We start from the raw sequence: 14,541 nt of genomic DNA, 5'->3' as shown, positions 1-14,541 counted from the left end.
CAATCACAGATAATGTTTGTTACCACAGCAAAGGCTGAACTGCTTTATGTGACACCACATACAAGAAATCATTTCTGCCACTGAACAGCAGAGTGGAGAAAACAATTCTCCATCTTCTGGGAAAGTTGCTCATCACTCTTAGCAGAAATCATTGCAGCAATATTAGCTGAACTTCTATTTGGTGATAACTGACTGTGATTTTTGGCATAGGAAAAGAAGGTTGACAGGTCATGAGGGGTTTTTTTGCTGTTCCCAGTCACTGACTTCTCCTGCTATAGCTAGCCTTATTAAGGAGGCTAGAAAAATACACCAGGGGGCAAATTCAGATCTATATTATCACAACAGTCATAATTACCCCAGATCGTCCTTGTGACCACTAAGATTCTATAATAGTCACCTTCATGTTACTTTGAAACTCCATTACCCTGGATAGCCTTAGGGTCAAGATCTACAAAATTAATTATATGGCTATGCTTTCTTACAATAGGAAAAAAAAAAGCCTCTAAGAGGCAAAATTATCACTCTCAAAGTGAAATCTTCTTTTAAAATATTGACAACTCAAACACTTAAGACTGGAAAGAAAAAACTAATTTCTGCTGAAATTAAGACCAGATCTTAATTATTTCAGTTACTTAGAGAATAGAGAAATTGATAACTTGAAAAATAAGCCACATATAGATGAATGGAGAAAAGTACTTGATGGAAAGAAAGTTGTCAGTCTGCGTGTGCCACCTACATGAAACAGCTGTTAGGGCTGAGACAGACACAGCAGCTGCTACAAGGCCTCCTCAAAGATTCAAGTCTTAGACATTTTCATTCAAACACCAAGAAAACAGAGTATCAGCACCAAACCAAGTGAATTACAAGCTAACAGATAATGCATGGCACAAGTCAAAAAGATTAGTTTAAGTAGCTAAAAAGATAGAGGTAAAATCTTTTATATGCTTTTCCAATCTGCAGACTTCAAAAAAGAAAAAAGGTACTTTCCAAATCATTCCATGGAATGAATTGGAAGGATTTGAGATAATAAAATCCCTTTCAAAGATGAAGAACAAAATTAATAAAACATTTATACATAAATAGACTACTGCTGGTATGGGGCAAATCAGATTTACCATCCCAACCTTTCAGTGACACTAAGTTACAAAATTATGTTAAAAATTACGGTTTCTGATAAAATGAAGGATTAAATGTATATACACTACAGGAGAGTAGTAGTTTCTTGTCATACACCTTTGTAAGCATATTTCCCTGGATTCTTTCTTCTTCCACAACATCCGGGCACGTCAGATATGAATGGTTCCCCCAAGAGAATCCTGGTACAAGAACAGCAGAATCATGGCCAAAGCCAGCAGAGCACAAGCACTGCACAGCAACCCTGAGGGGGAAGCAGCAGCAGCAGTCTGGAGAGAGGAAACATAATTTTAAAAAAATCTAAAAAAGGAATAACTACTCAGATAAGCTATCTGGATCTGGCAATACCAGTCTTCAAGAAATTCCACAACCATAACATCTTTCCTCTAGTGTTACAGGTTGTTACTATGGAGTAGAATGGATAAGGAACTCAGTAATTAGGGAGAGAACTCCCGTAGTAATTTTGTTCTGCTATGACAATAAGAAGCCACAGCAACACTTTCTTTATAACTTGTCATTAGAACATAAGCACATCACAATAATGTTACAATAAAGCAGCCCTGATATATGTGGAACTCCTCCCCTTCTGTACCTTTTCCCCATCTATGAGAACTGAAAATAATGTTCATTTTCTCACAGACATAAAATCCCAAGTAGGCTAAAGCAGTACCTCGAAACCAGAAAATCCTGAATAATCATTAAATGCAACCAAAGATTTATACAGAAAGCCAAATGGCACAGAAAGGAAAGTGCATATCTAAGGGATTATCTGGCATTCAGGATCAAGGTTGTCATCATACCACATGAAATAAATATTGCTCCATTTGCATCATCTTATATTTAAACATGGAGAATTATTTAACCGTATGTAAATAAACCCCTATTATAGTTTCAGAAGTGATTTTCATTATCAGCTGCAGCTTCCTGTTTCCATCATTTTTGTCATGAACCTCACTTAAGTCACTCCATCTCATATTTTAGCACATCATTCTGTGACTTGGCTCTGTGAAAAAGACAAGGAAAGAGACTAAATAGCTCTTAATGTTGTTTTTTTTGGCAGTGATCCAGTGCTTAAAACAGTCAGTTCTGGGTATTGGACCAAGGCAATTCTACATTGCTGTCTTCATTTTCAGTAGCTGTCTCCTACCACATTTATTTCTTACCAGAGTACAAATTTTAGACAATAAAGCTAAAAAGTTGAAGCCTGATTCTTTAACTCTGTATCATCCAATTCATGTAATCGTTTAAAATAGAAATGATGAGTCTCATGCATCACAACTATTTTCCTTGCTTGCTTCTGAATACTGTTTCCTCCCTCTCCCTCCCCCCACATTTGTAATTTAAGTGGTTGGGTTTTATTTTCCCATGGAGACTCGGTACAGCTGCTGATTATTTTTTGGACACAGCAAGTAAAAGAGAAAGTGAAAAATTAGCCTCAGAGTTAGTGAAATGACAGTAAATGTACAGTGGAAAAGTATTGATGTTGTCCAACACCTCATACCAAGTTATTAAGTAGAATTTAATATTTGATACATCTGATTCTTCCATAGCTTATTATTTTGAGCAATTTTAGCCATGAGAACACTTGAGACAGAATTTATTCCATCCTTGTAATATTTTGTCTCTTGATGGAAACAATGAAACCTCATTTCATCTATGCATTTATTTGTTTGCTCTTGAAAAGCACTATCCAACATAACTGCTAAAAGCTTTTTTAAATCCTTGTTTCTAACCAGTAAAGAGTATTAGCCTTTTGCAAGTACTGTGCTGCAAGCCAGCAGAATCCCCGCCCCATTCTGAAGAGAATTATGGCACTGAGTCCACACTTACTCATTTCCTAGTTTTTGGCATGGTGGTAATTCAAGAGTCATCCACAGAACTCAAGCGGGGGAGGCAGGGGAGAGGACAATAAAAAAATACACAACTTCAGCTTTCTCCTGTGCCTATAATTTATTTGCAAGACTGTATTTATCCCCAGATTTGTGAGGCTGCAACCACTATTGCCACCCCCAGGCTGCCACAAATTGATTAGGTTAATTGTGCAAATTTGCAGTGGGATTTTCATAAGGACTTACAGTTTCTTACTTGTTTGCAGCTGATTATCAGGCTGATGCATCACAAGCAAAATAAGATTAAAATCAATCCTATGGTGAGAAACACCTGAGTCCCGTGAATTTAAGTACAGACCATTCTGTGGTGTAAAATGGTAGCTATGTGAAGGTTCAAGAATTTCACAAATTTTAAAAGAAAGCAAAAGTTATATCTTGGTGAGGCTTTCTATTTCCATAAGTCAGCCTCATGCTGATCCTCATTGTATAGGGCATTAAAGCTTGCATGTCAAACTGAAACACCGAAGGGCCAATTCAAATAACAGATCCTGACTTGTTCTCCATGTCAATTATTCTTCTCTTCTTGCCTTCATTAAGCCATTGCAGCTCCTTATGTACTGCTCACCACCAGATTTCTTCTGCTCCTTTCTAATAGCAGCCCATATGTTAGCAGGAACAGCGTACCAGGGTCCATTTGCCATCCCACTCGCCGACACTGCTTCTCCTCTTTCAGCTACAACAGCCTTAATTGCAGCTGCTGTTTGCATGAACACAGAGAAGGGAGATACTAAGTATTTAATTTTTTTTTAAATGGATTTGTTTCTTAATTAATAAAGATGTTGCTGCCTAAATTATTCTCAGAGTATTTTCAGATGTCTTTCAGTACAATTCAGCAGCTGAAACAAAGTACATGAGCCAAACATGATGTTTCTAGCCAGCTCACCCTGGGCTAGCATGGTCTGCTGGCTATGAGAGCTGTGTCTTTTGACAGCAACACAGTGGTGACCTTAAATAACCTCTTAATATATCTCTGAAAATAGGAATTACACAAGATGCTGAAAATACTAAGCTTCTTTCAAGCTCAGAGAAAACACAAATATTTAATATAGCTAACATTCAGAGCAAATATGCCAAATTAAATATTAACCTTTTCAGAGGACTGCTGTTTAGCCTATGGCATTAAGGGTCTAATATTTCAAATTTCCTTGACTAGTAACATTTTAGAAATGGAGAACTGTAGTAGATTCTTTAACACCCAGGTGATCTTCCTTCTTTATTCTTTTATACTTTCATTGCAAACAATTCAGAAATAAATATGAATATGTAGAAAACCAAAGAAAAGCACTTGACCAAGTAAAGAGCAGTCAGAAAACATGCTACTGCATCACTTAGCTCTTAGGCAGACCACATGTATTATTACTGTGTTTAAAAACCACTTTCATTTAACTCTTGGACTCTTCTTTTAACTCTGCAGACAAATCCTATATTATCAAAAGGCATACTCCTGTAAATATTTGAGAGACGGGTGTTCCACACGTGGGAGGAAAAAAAAGCCAGGCATACAAAACATGCTTTCTTCTACCAGCTATCTCTTCTTATATGAATTCTGCTCTGTAAATCGTAATCCTCCACATCCACGTTTCTCACGTACAAATTGTGTCAGTACACATACTTGTGTTTCCCCAAGTTAATACAAGAGTAACTGAAAATAGCATTCCTAATAAAGAACAAAACAGGAGGATTTGTTGAGCCTGTGCTCTAAAGCAGAGCTCTTTATGGCATTGGTCTTTGAATATGAGAGTGCTCAAACAATACAGAGCATTTTGGGACAGATAAAATTTCAGGTAAATGATCCTGGGTAATTCCCTGTGTGTGGAAATGAATACTTTAAATTTTCTGTTAGGAGCTAAAATATCCACAGACTGTCATTTTATAAAAACTGATCTGTTGGAAGCTCTTTTAGGAAGACAAGAGCTCAGATTGTGGATTGGTAGCATGAATACTGTTTCTGTTATTAGAGAGCTGTACTATCACAGCCCTCTTGTGAAAATCATAAGTTATTCAGTTACTAGATATTCCCAAAAACTCAGATCCCAAAAAGAAAAAAAAATTATCATAACATGACTACTACTGGTATAAATACATTCATGTGGACAAATCATACAAATGGCATATAAAAACTAATCTATAAAAGTGTCAAGTAGAAGCACCTTCCCTACTGTGAAAATGAGTGACATTTATGATTTATAAATTGTTCTTGTACTAGTTCTGAAAGTACATTTCTTTCTATATCTGAACAAGAAAAAAGAACTATATTTAAAGAGAGTCAGCTTTTTAGTACAATCAGTAGAAATATATCACCAGAATCTTTTAGAAACGTCATGCTCATTTTCAACTGAAGGACTGACATATTAATCTTAGAACTAACAAATACCAAAAAAAAAGATATAAGGCAGAATGGGGATAAACAGAAAATGGTCATGTAATCTACAAGACACAGTTGAAAAAAGAAAAATCCTGTACTAACAGGACTTAATTGTTCTTTTCATGGCAGACAAAAGTAAGAAGCATAGCTTTGGGTTGTGCATATACCATAAAACTGTCTTTGTGGCATCCCAAATGCTTTTAACTTTGAGGAATGCGTTAGAAAATCATGAATGCACAAGGGACAATTCAGAGAGCATAAAGTGACCTGACACAAAGGTTGAGAACAGAAGACATCTTCATGTGCTAAAATGACTTCATCTGTTTTCATAAAACATGGGAGGAACATCTGTCAGGACAGGAAAGCATTCTGCAACTTAAGGCATCAGAGCTGAAATTGGCAGGAGGGATTTAGGGTTGGATTTTTTTTCTGAATGCTTGTTTGGCATTGACAAAGGGTACTTCACGTTTCTGTGACCTAGAGAAAGCAAGCTAGAACCTTAGAGCTCAAGACTGCATAGAAAGGATTGCAAGGTTCCTATAAATCTTGAGAAAATATAGTAAATTAAAAATCTATGTATTATGGATCTTAGGAGATTAAAAGGAAAACTTAGAAAATGCATATCAGTGCTACTCCACCTGCAACAGTTCATTTGGAAGAAAACACCAAAAAGCTTCCGAGTTACTAAAACAAATATTTCTGTTCCCAGTTCTACGCCTGAGTTACTTGATTGATCCCACCTATTTTTGTCAATCTGTGATATCTCAAGAGGCATTTATTGGATTTGCACTGAAATAAGTTATCTTGATAAAATAAGGCAAACACCTCAAGGAAATAAGGTACTCTGCTAACTCCACAGTGATCTTTCAGTTCTAACAAAAAATCTGAAAGGCAAAATGCAGCAGCCATTGCTGGTTCCCTAGCCTGTGCTGAACAAGAGCACTGCTAACTACTGCTGAGCTGATCATGACAGCCAACCCATCCCCACCTGGCAGGGTTTGCACAGCATCTCACTCTCCTGAAGCATTGCACTGCTTGCTCTTTAAAGAGCACCCATAGCTCCCAGTCCCAGCAAAGCTTCATGTGCCACCACAAAAACATCATCTGCCTGACTATTGTCACTAGATCAACAAATACGGTATTTTCAAGTTTGGAATTTAGTATCAGTTCCAGTATGGGAGTATGAAAATAACCTTTCTTTCTAATAATTACATTGCTTTCCATTTGGTAAATGGATTTTTCCCATTCTCCATGTTTCAAAAATAGAACTAAAATCAAAGTCACTATTTTTGGTTAATCTGTCATATTGAAATTTTCTTTTATTTAAATTGCAAAACATAAACAATGAGTGAGTAGAAGTAGAAATTATAAAATACTATAACCTAGTTTATGAACAATACATATTTTATTCTCCTTTCCATGTTACTCTCAATTTCCCTGTATAATAGTGTCCAAAATAAAAGTTCAACCATATATTCTACCAAATTTTTCATGGAATACCCAGAAGTTCACTGTTTTAATGACATAGTACTTAGAAATACAAAAAAGATTTCACTTTGAAATTCACTTTCTGTTAACAGAAATATGCAGCTGGTTGGGCTACTAAACTCAGATCCCTGCTGGCACACCAACTATTGCAAGAACCTTCCCATAACTTACCGAGAACCACTTTGAAAACAGTACATTTCTTTCACTGTTTCTACTGAAAACTTTTTCTGTGAGTCTTTCAATTTGAAGCTGACCTTTCTTACTTGGCTTTAGATCTATTTTTTAAAAAATAAGTTTGCGCTACCACTCAATTTTCATAAACCAATATCACAAATACAAATGTAGAGACCATTCCTGCTCTAAGCATTTAAAATACATCAAGCCAAAGAGTAAAATTTTGTGACAGTATCACTGGAATTCCTACCATAAATAAAATTCTGTACGAGCATTTAACTGATAGCATCCTTCAATACTAGTAATACTAATAACAATATAAAAAAATATTGAAGTCTTACTGTACAGCAAGATGCAGACAGCTTAAAATTACTAGCAAAGAAATGAAGATAAGTGGACTTTTAGAGAAAAGTTGACTCCAGCTGGCATCATGCCTATCAGCAAAACTTTACACTCAAAGATAAAAATAATTACTCTAATACTAAATGCTGAAAAAGTCAGCATTTAACATGGGTCTACAGTAACTGTGTACAATGAGAGAGACAAGTCCTAAATGCAGAGTGACCTGGACCTCTAGCTAAACTGAAATCACAATTGTCCAAACCAAGAGCTAACAGCTAACCTGGGCACATTTTAGAAAACTCATACATTCAGAACAGGTGCACACAGGTGCACGTACCTGTGAAGAATATAGATCACATTATAGGAAGCAGATGTATCCCAGAAAACACAAATTCCCCAAAAGGATTGTGAGTTTACATGGCATACAGCCTAAAAATCAACAGCTTGGTTTAACAGCAGCCAAGAAGCAGAGCATGCCTTGACTGACATGAGGCCACCCTTTCGGTGTTCATAGCTCTGTCCACCTCATCAAGGAAATATTAGGCACGTGGATCAAACAGAACCTGCTCGGTATCTTATCAAGTTGGCAAGCAATGGAAAACAACAAGGGAGAGAGCTGGGAAAAAGGCCAGAGTTCACTGGGGATGCAGCTGTACAGAAACAAGAGAAATTGCTAATGGCCCACTTATCAATGCAACATGGAATTAGCAGAATGGTGAACAACCAGGCAAACATGAGTTTCAGGGCAACATTGTGGCCCAAGAACTGTAAGCTATTTTAGCAGACAAATGGTATAAAAGAACAGTAGATATTTCACCTGGCAAACAAACTTAGTAGGCCATTAGCAGGACAGTTCAGCTTTCATGTATGCTCTCTCAACAGAATACAGACAGGCTGGAACAGGTTCATAAGGGATAAGGGCAAATGATTTTTCAAGGTATAATGAGAGACCTGAGGAAGTCATTATATATAAAATGTAACAGAAAAAAATGTTAAATTATTTTATCACATTAAAATAGTAAAAAGAAGCTTATTCACTGTGTGACTTCTTAGTTTCACTGACAAATGGCAAAGAAAACAGAAGCTGATAATGGGACAGATCAAACTGGACAGAACACACTGTTATGGAATAAGGCATGCTGGAGCTGGGAAGGCATTTACAGTGTGGCAATGATCATTAACTTTATTAATCATACTCCACTAATTTTTATCTGTAGCTCATCCACACTCTAAAAAAAGTGAGTTGCAAATACACCCTTTGCCACCTTAAGATAATAGAAAGCAAGGGACTAGACAGAATTGGAATAGGCAGTCAAAAGTATAACTGCTTGATGTGATGGTTACAATAAGTGAATTACCAATTCAAAATGCTCATTTTATGGTTACTGAACTCCAATCCCCGAGTATAAAGGTAAGAGAAACAACTGTCATTGCCCTACAGATCCCACAGAAAAGTAAAGCCTCTCCTTGGAGGCAGGACAGACACAGTATCTGGAAAAGAGACAATGAAAAAACAAAATCACTCTTATATGAGTTTATCAGAAGTAGCAGCCAACAAAAGTTAAGTAGTTTCTTAAACAAAGATGATAACATCAAGTTCCAGAACTGCAAATTATCTCAATTTCAAGAAAGCTGTATGTAAAACATATCTGGTATAAGCAATAAAAATAACAGAGAGCTCTAATAAGCTTCATCTCTGAAGACCGTGAAAAATTATTTATCTCTTTCACAGGATAAATTTCACACCATTGTTTTTCTTTTAAAGTCAAAAATACACTTTCCAGTGCTTTCAGAAAACCTGCTCTCTACCGTCCATACCTTATAAGTAAACTTCCTGTAGAACGGTATAATATTTAACAAACGTAGAAAATTCATCCCAGCAGTCACAAAAGGCAGTTTTCATATGATGCTTTAATTGACACACACATACTGACATAACATTTTCCTTCTCACTGCTCTGTGAGAGGTCAGTACAAACACATTAACAAGACAGTCTGTGTTTCATGGGTCTGGCTTCTTTTGGCTGTCCTTGATGCCTGATGTTTTGCAGAAGAACTTCACTTCAAAAACTTTTCAGGGTATTTGTGGCAAGCAGATAGTGAGTGAGCATTCTACAGCTGACAACAAAAGCTGCGGCCACCAAGACGTGGCTGTGCCACTTCAGACCACCCTTTGGTACCAGCTGGAGTAATTTTGCATGTTACAATCAGCATGCTTCCCAGCTCTTTCTACTTTGGATCTACAAAATACCCTAAAAAACCTATATAAATTCTGAATTGAAATGACAGGACAAATTCTTAACATCTGGTTTGAGTTGGTTCAGATGCCTTGACAGAAATATACATTATTTTTCTGAATGGCGCAGGAAATGACAGTAAAGATTCACAGTAATCTCATGATCCTTGAGTTTAAGGTAATTAGAAAAAAAAGACACATAACAAGATTTGACTTGTGGTAAAGTTATCTGAAAAGCAAAAATCATGATGGACAGATAAATGAACAGTTCTGATCTTGTGTTTTTCCTATCATCCTATTTGATCTGGCAAAGTCATCTGTCAGTGAAGCAAAAGCAGTTTTCAGGAATGGAATCTTTGGTATTTTCCACTGGGGCAAAACTAAACTTCTGAGGCAATTCTGTATTATGATAATCAATGAGGTGAAATTTAACATGGAGCACTGTACAAACGATATTAACAACGCACCAGTGAAGAAGGTATTTACTGAAATTGCAACTCCCAGAAGCACCCTCATCTTCAGCAGAGAATTACTAAAACAAAGCAAAAATCTCATGTCTACACTTGGCAGGAAAAAGAGAAAAAATGAGCCTTTGGTCTGATTAGCTTGAAAGAGAAGGTAGCTTAGGTTTGGAGGGGAAAAAAAAAAGAAAATCCTTATCAGAAATTTGTGTCACCATAAAAAAAAACATCAGACAAAAGAAAAAATGTTGAACAAGTTTCAAAACATAACAAATACTTAGGGATAGGTAGCTACTGGAGATAAATGCTTCATTTATTACCAATAAATATCAGCTAGGGTACATTAGTGTGCAGCCATGTACACATCTTTTCCAACACTTGCCTCCTACACTCCTTGCTTCTGTAACAATCAAAAGCACACTGTTGTCACATGTAGGTATGCTGTGCCATGGAATATTATGATTTTTACATTCTTCAGGATAATGTAAAGGCAGTTTGATTTCACAATAAGATGTTCTGGGGTTTGTTTTTTTTCCCCCTCTGAGTACATGGAATTTCTTCCCTGCTATGGAAACATTTTGAAAATTGTACTTCACTTGGTTTGGGACAAAATAACATTTTGTTCTAACCTTACATAATATCTTCTTTGTAGATGTATAACAAGATTTTACTTGCGGTAAAATGTCCTAAAAAGCAAAACACTCTTGTCTGGTGAGACTTATAGTGAAGTGTAATTCAGATGTACCAAGGAGTTGGTTTGATGTACTTTGCAGTATAGTTTCAATCTGTCAGCAGATCAGATACTTAAAAGGAGCATATCCTGCAACTAGTTAAATGGTAACAAATTTTTAGCATTTTGTATACTGACTTCTGTTCTATTATTTCTGTCCTCTCTTTAATTATAGGGAAAGATTACATCTTAAAAATCAATACCTGAGTTAAAATATGAAAGTTAAATTTTGGTACATGCTATGCAAACACAGAAAAAAGACTAGTTCACACGAATTATGCTTTAAGGTATCAGAATAAATTTTTTTAATCTTCTACATTTGGACATTTTTTATGGGTCTTTTCCCATTTTTCCACTCACCAGACAGGGTACAGCCAACAAGAACAGTATTTTTTACCTCTTCCCTACAGAAGTCTTTTCAGCAGCACCTATGGCTAGAACAAATTTAATTTTTCTCCCCTGCCCGCTTGCATATTTCTGCACACAATTTCAATAAAACTAACTCTTAGTAGGAAACATGAATGAAGAAGAGTGTGTGACATTTACAGCTAAAGTGGCAGGATGCAGACTACCAGGAAAAGATAACTAAAGTCCATGGTGAGCACTTAATAAACGTAAGCCAGTTTGGCAGAACTCGACACTGTGCTGCAGTCGGGAAACTAGATAACAAAAGGTTGGCAATGTGCATTCTGCTCTTTAATAGAAAAGATAGTATCAGATAAGCTGACAGCCAAATATTCACATCGTGTCTTTCCTCACAATAACATGGACAGGAATACCCGGCAATACTAAAATTTAATGGTATTTTGTTTGGAAGAAAAATTAATCTGAACTGTATGTTCAGATGACCTTTCATTTAGAGAAAACTGAATTTAAAAACTACTCTTTCTGAAAAGAAAGCGATAGTGTAACTCATTAAAACAATCGTCTGTAAAGATGATAAGTATCTAGCCATTGTTATACATTTCACCACTATAAAATGTAAGACTATCTCACTAGTAAAACTCATAAGAGTTTTCTGCCAAAAGACCTTAACTAATGAATTCAAGAAACAGATATATCTAACACTAAGGCTGTTTTGCAAATACAGCAGTCTTCATGGTAATGCTTAGTTTTCCTTGTACCTAAACTTCATTGACAGTGCACACTTGAAACAAACCCTTTGGAGGAGCTGAAACTCTTCCATCTCTCCCATGATATTTCACATAAATTAATCCCTTAAAAGAAAGGTAAAATAAAGTACTGCACTGTGCTTTCTGTTTTGGGGCCTTGTATTATGATGTACTATGATTAGGGGAAAAAAACCTCTACAGCAAAAGAATCTCAATTTAGACATAACAGATATACAGACATTTTCATTCTTTTCTATTGTAGCATTATTTTTGAAAACTAAATAATTTGCAACATCGAGGATTGTGTCATAATGTGCTTCTATTATGTATAGTTACAAAACAGATAATTATTTTAAAGTAATTTCCTGGCTATTGCCTTAAAAAGTGGAAGTCAATTTCTAGCAGGGCCAGCAACAAGGACCATGCACCCATCATCACAGGTTTCAGCCTGAAATTACAGCAGACTTTTGTCAGCTGAGATGCAGGAAGTTACCTTGCAATAGAGGAAGGCCTTATCCCAGAGAGGGAGATGGCTCATGGAGCCGAGTCCTACCTCCTACGTCAGTCAGGAGAGCCATGGCTCCATTTATCCCACTCTTTGCTCCCACTCTGGAGGTGGGATCTGTGCCACATATTTGTGCCCCCAAAGGAGGGAAAGAGACTATGGTTTAATGGAGATAGCCTGGCCAGGCTGTCTGCTTCTCCAAGTTTCCCAGCAATTGTGAGAACCTTTTCTCCCAGGAGGCATTCTGAGAGGCTGATGGGGCTCAGGATAGGAGGAAGGACTTCACTAACTTGCTTCACTCAAAATCATTTTGTTCTGTCAGTTCCCAGCATAATGTAGTCTAGTGCTTTTGTGGCAGCCTGGGACCCTCGCCCTGGAACAGCCACGTTCAGACACTGATTTGGCAGGCTGAAACCAGTTTCCAAGAAAAAAATCAACTGAAGGGAAATTGGGTGTCTAAACTGAACTGTTTAAATTCAACTAAATCTGAATAAAATTGGATGGGAATTACAAAAAAAAAAAAAGTGGGTTTTTAGCTTCAGGGCCTTTTCCCCTCCAAATTTCAAAGATTTGCAATGTAATAGCTTTTCTCTATCCCATCCTCCAGCAACAGTCAAAATAATCTTAAAATACCAAAGACAATATCAAATCTACAGCTGTGTGTAGTAATACTCTCCAATTATAAAATTATGGCAGTTGTAGGAATTTGCATTTGAGGATTGTGGCCCCCATTCTTTAACTCTGCAATAAGGCAGAGAGGGTAAAACGGACAAATGCCAAAACACAGACTAGGACAGGTGACAGTTCAAGAGAGATCTCTTCAGCATCAAAGACCAACCTTGTTCTGAAATCAGTAGCTAAAATCCAGTCTAAAACCTGTCATGATTAGCAGACATTACTGCTTAACTATGAGAAAGCTTACATGATGTGCATTTGTGAAGCTCAGCCTGCACTAACCAATACACATGTTAACACTATAAATAATTGGGAGGTTTTTTGGCATGTTCAGCAGAATCTTCATCACAACAGCTTAGAATTGCCATGTAGGGCACTTCATGCTCTGCTTCACTCCCTAACACCTATAAAGATAAGAAAAAACAGAGCTACAGTGAGAAATTTATTATTTACACCTTTTGTGTATCTAGCCTGGAACCACAGTGTAATTAATATTTTACCAAGGAGAATTTTTGTACAGAAGTCTGAGGAAATGGGGTGGGTTCGTTCCTACTTACTTGATTATATCTACTTGATAGCTTGAAAAATTTTCTAAGCAAAGTCAAAAAAAAAAAAATTTGCAATTTATTTAAGCCACGAATATAAGCACAATTCCTGTCCTTGGCTTGCTCTCTTCTAAATGCTAACTATGAAGTATAGTTGGTGATTTACACAGTGTTTGTAGACTCATACAGATTTTGCAGATTTGTCTTTGTTGCCCAGAGCAATACTTGTGTTCCAAGTAATTGGTGAATGGAAGAACAGACAGGCAGGCATATAGCTATGAAAGCCCAGAGGACTGAAAGCAGTAACATCCAACTGACACGTAGCTTTTCCTCAACTTTCACTATGTCCTAACATTTTTGTGCAAACTTTTTTTTCTACACAATTTTGATTTTGTGCCTCAGTTTGGTGCTTCCATCAACTCTTTATTCTGAAACTTTGGAAGTGAATACTCTGTTTCTTGAATTATTTGAAAATATTAAAATACATACTTGATCAGTTATACAAATTATCATCTTTCTTGAATCCAAAATAAAATTGAAACCAAGGAAAACAGTAGTCACTACCTATTACACAAAAATAGTATTAAGTGTGGATCAAAAGCTAACTTCCAAAAAGCAACATCAAAAGCAACTATATAGAAAAGCAAGTTTCATAGAAAAGTTAATGTCCATGTTATGTAAGGCTGGCATGGATACACTGAGGAAGCCTTTTTTCCAAATTTACTGTTATTTGCTACACAATAGTTATTTTCCTACACAATACGGTTATTTGCAATATCTGAGCACTCACTAACCACAAATGAATAATATACAGTTTTGCCTATTACTTGCTTTCTATGGTTTAGTAAAGCAGGTTTTAGAACTACCATACTGCTGTTACTTCTCC

General features: G+C 36.4%; 1 protein-coding gene across 24 annotated transcripts in view; it reads right to left on the bottom strand.

Moving 5' to 3' along the window:
- TLL1 (tolloid like 1) overlaps nt 1–14,541 on the bottom strand; it is a 129,462-nt gene that overhangs the window by 77,889 nt on the left and 37,032 nt on the right. The gene's annotated exons all lie outside the window — the stretch shown is intronic.

The sequence above is a fragment of the Passer domesticus genome, chromosome 4, assembly GCF_036417665.1.
Source record: "Passer domesticus isolate bPasDom1 chromosome 4, bPasDom1.hap1, whole genome shotgun sequence".
Classification (NCBI taxonomy): domain Eukaryota; kingdom Metazoa; phylum Chordata; class Aves; order Passeriformes; family Passeridae; genus Passer; species Passer domesticus.
Note: the sequence above shows the minus strand (reverse complement) of the source record. Positions and strands in the feature narration are given on the sequence as shown.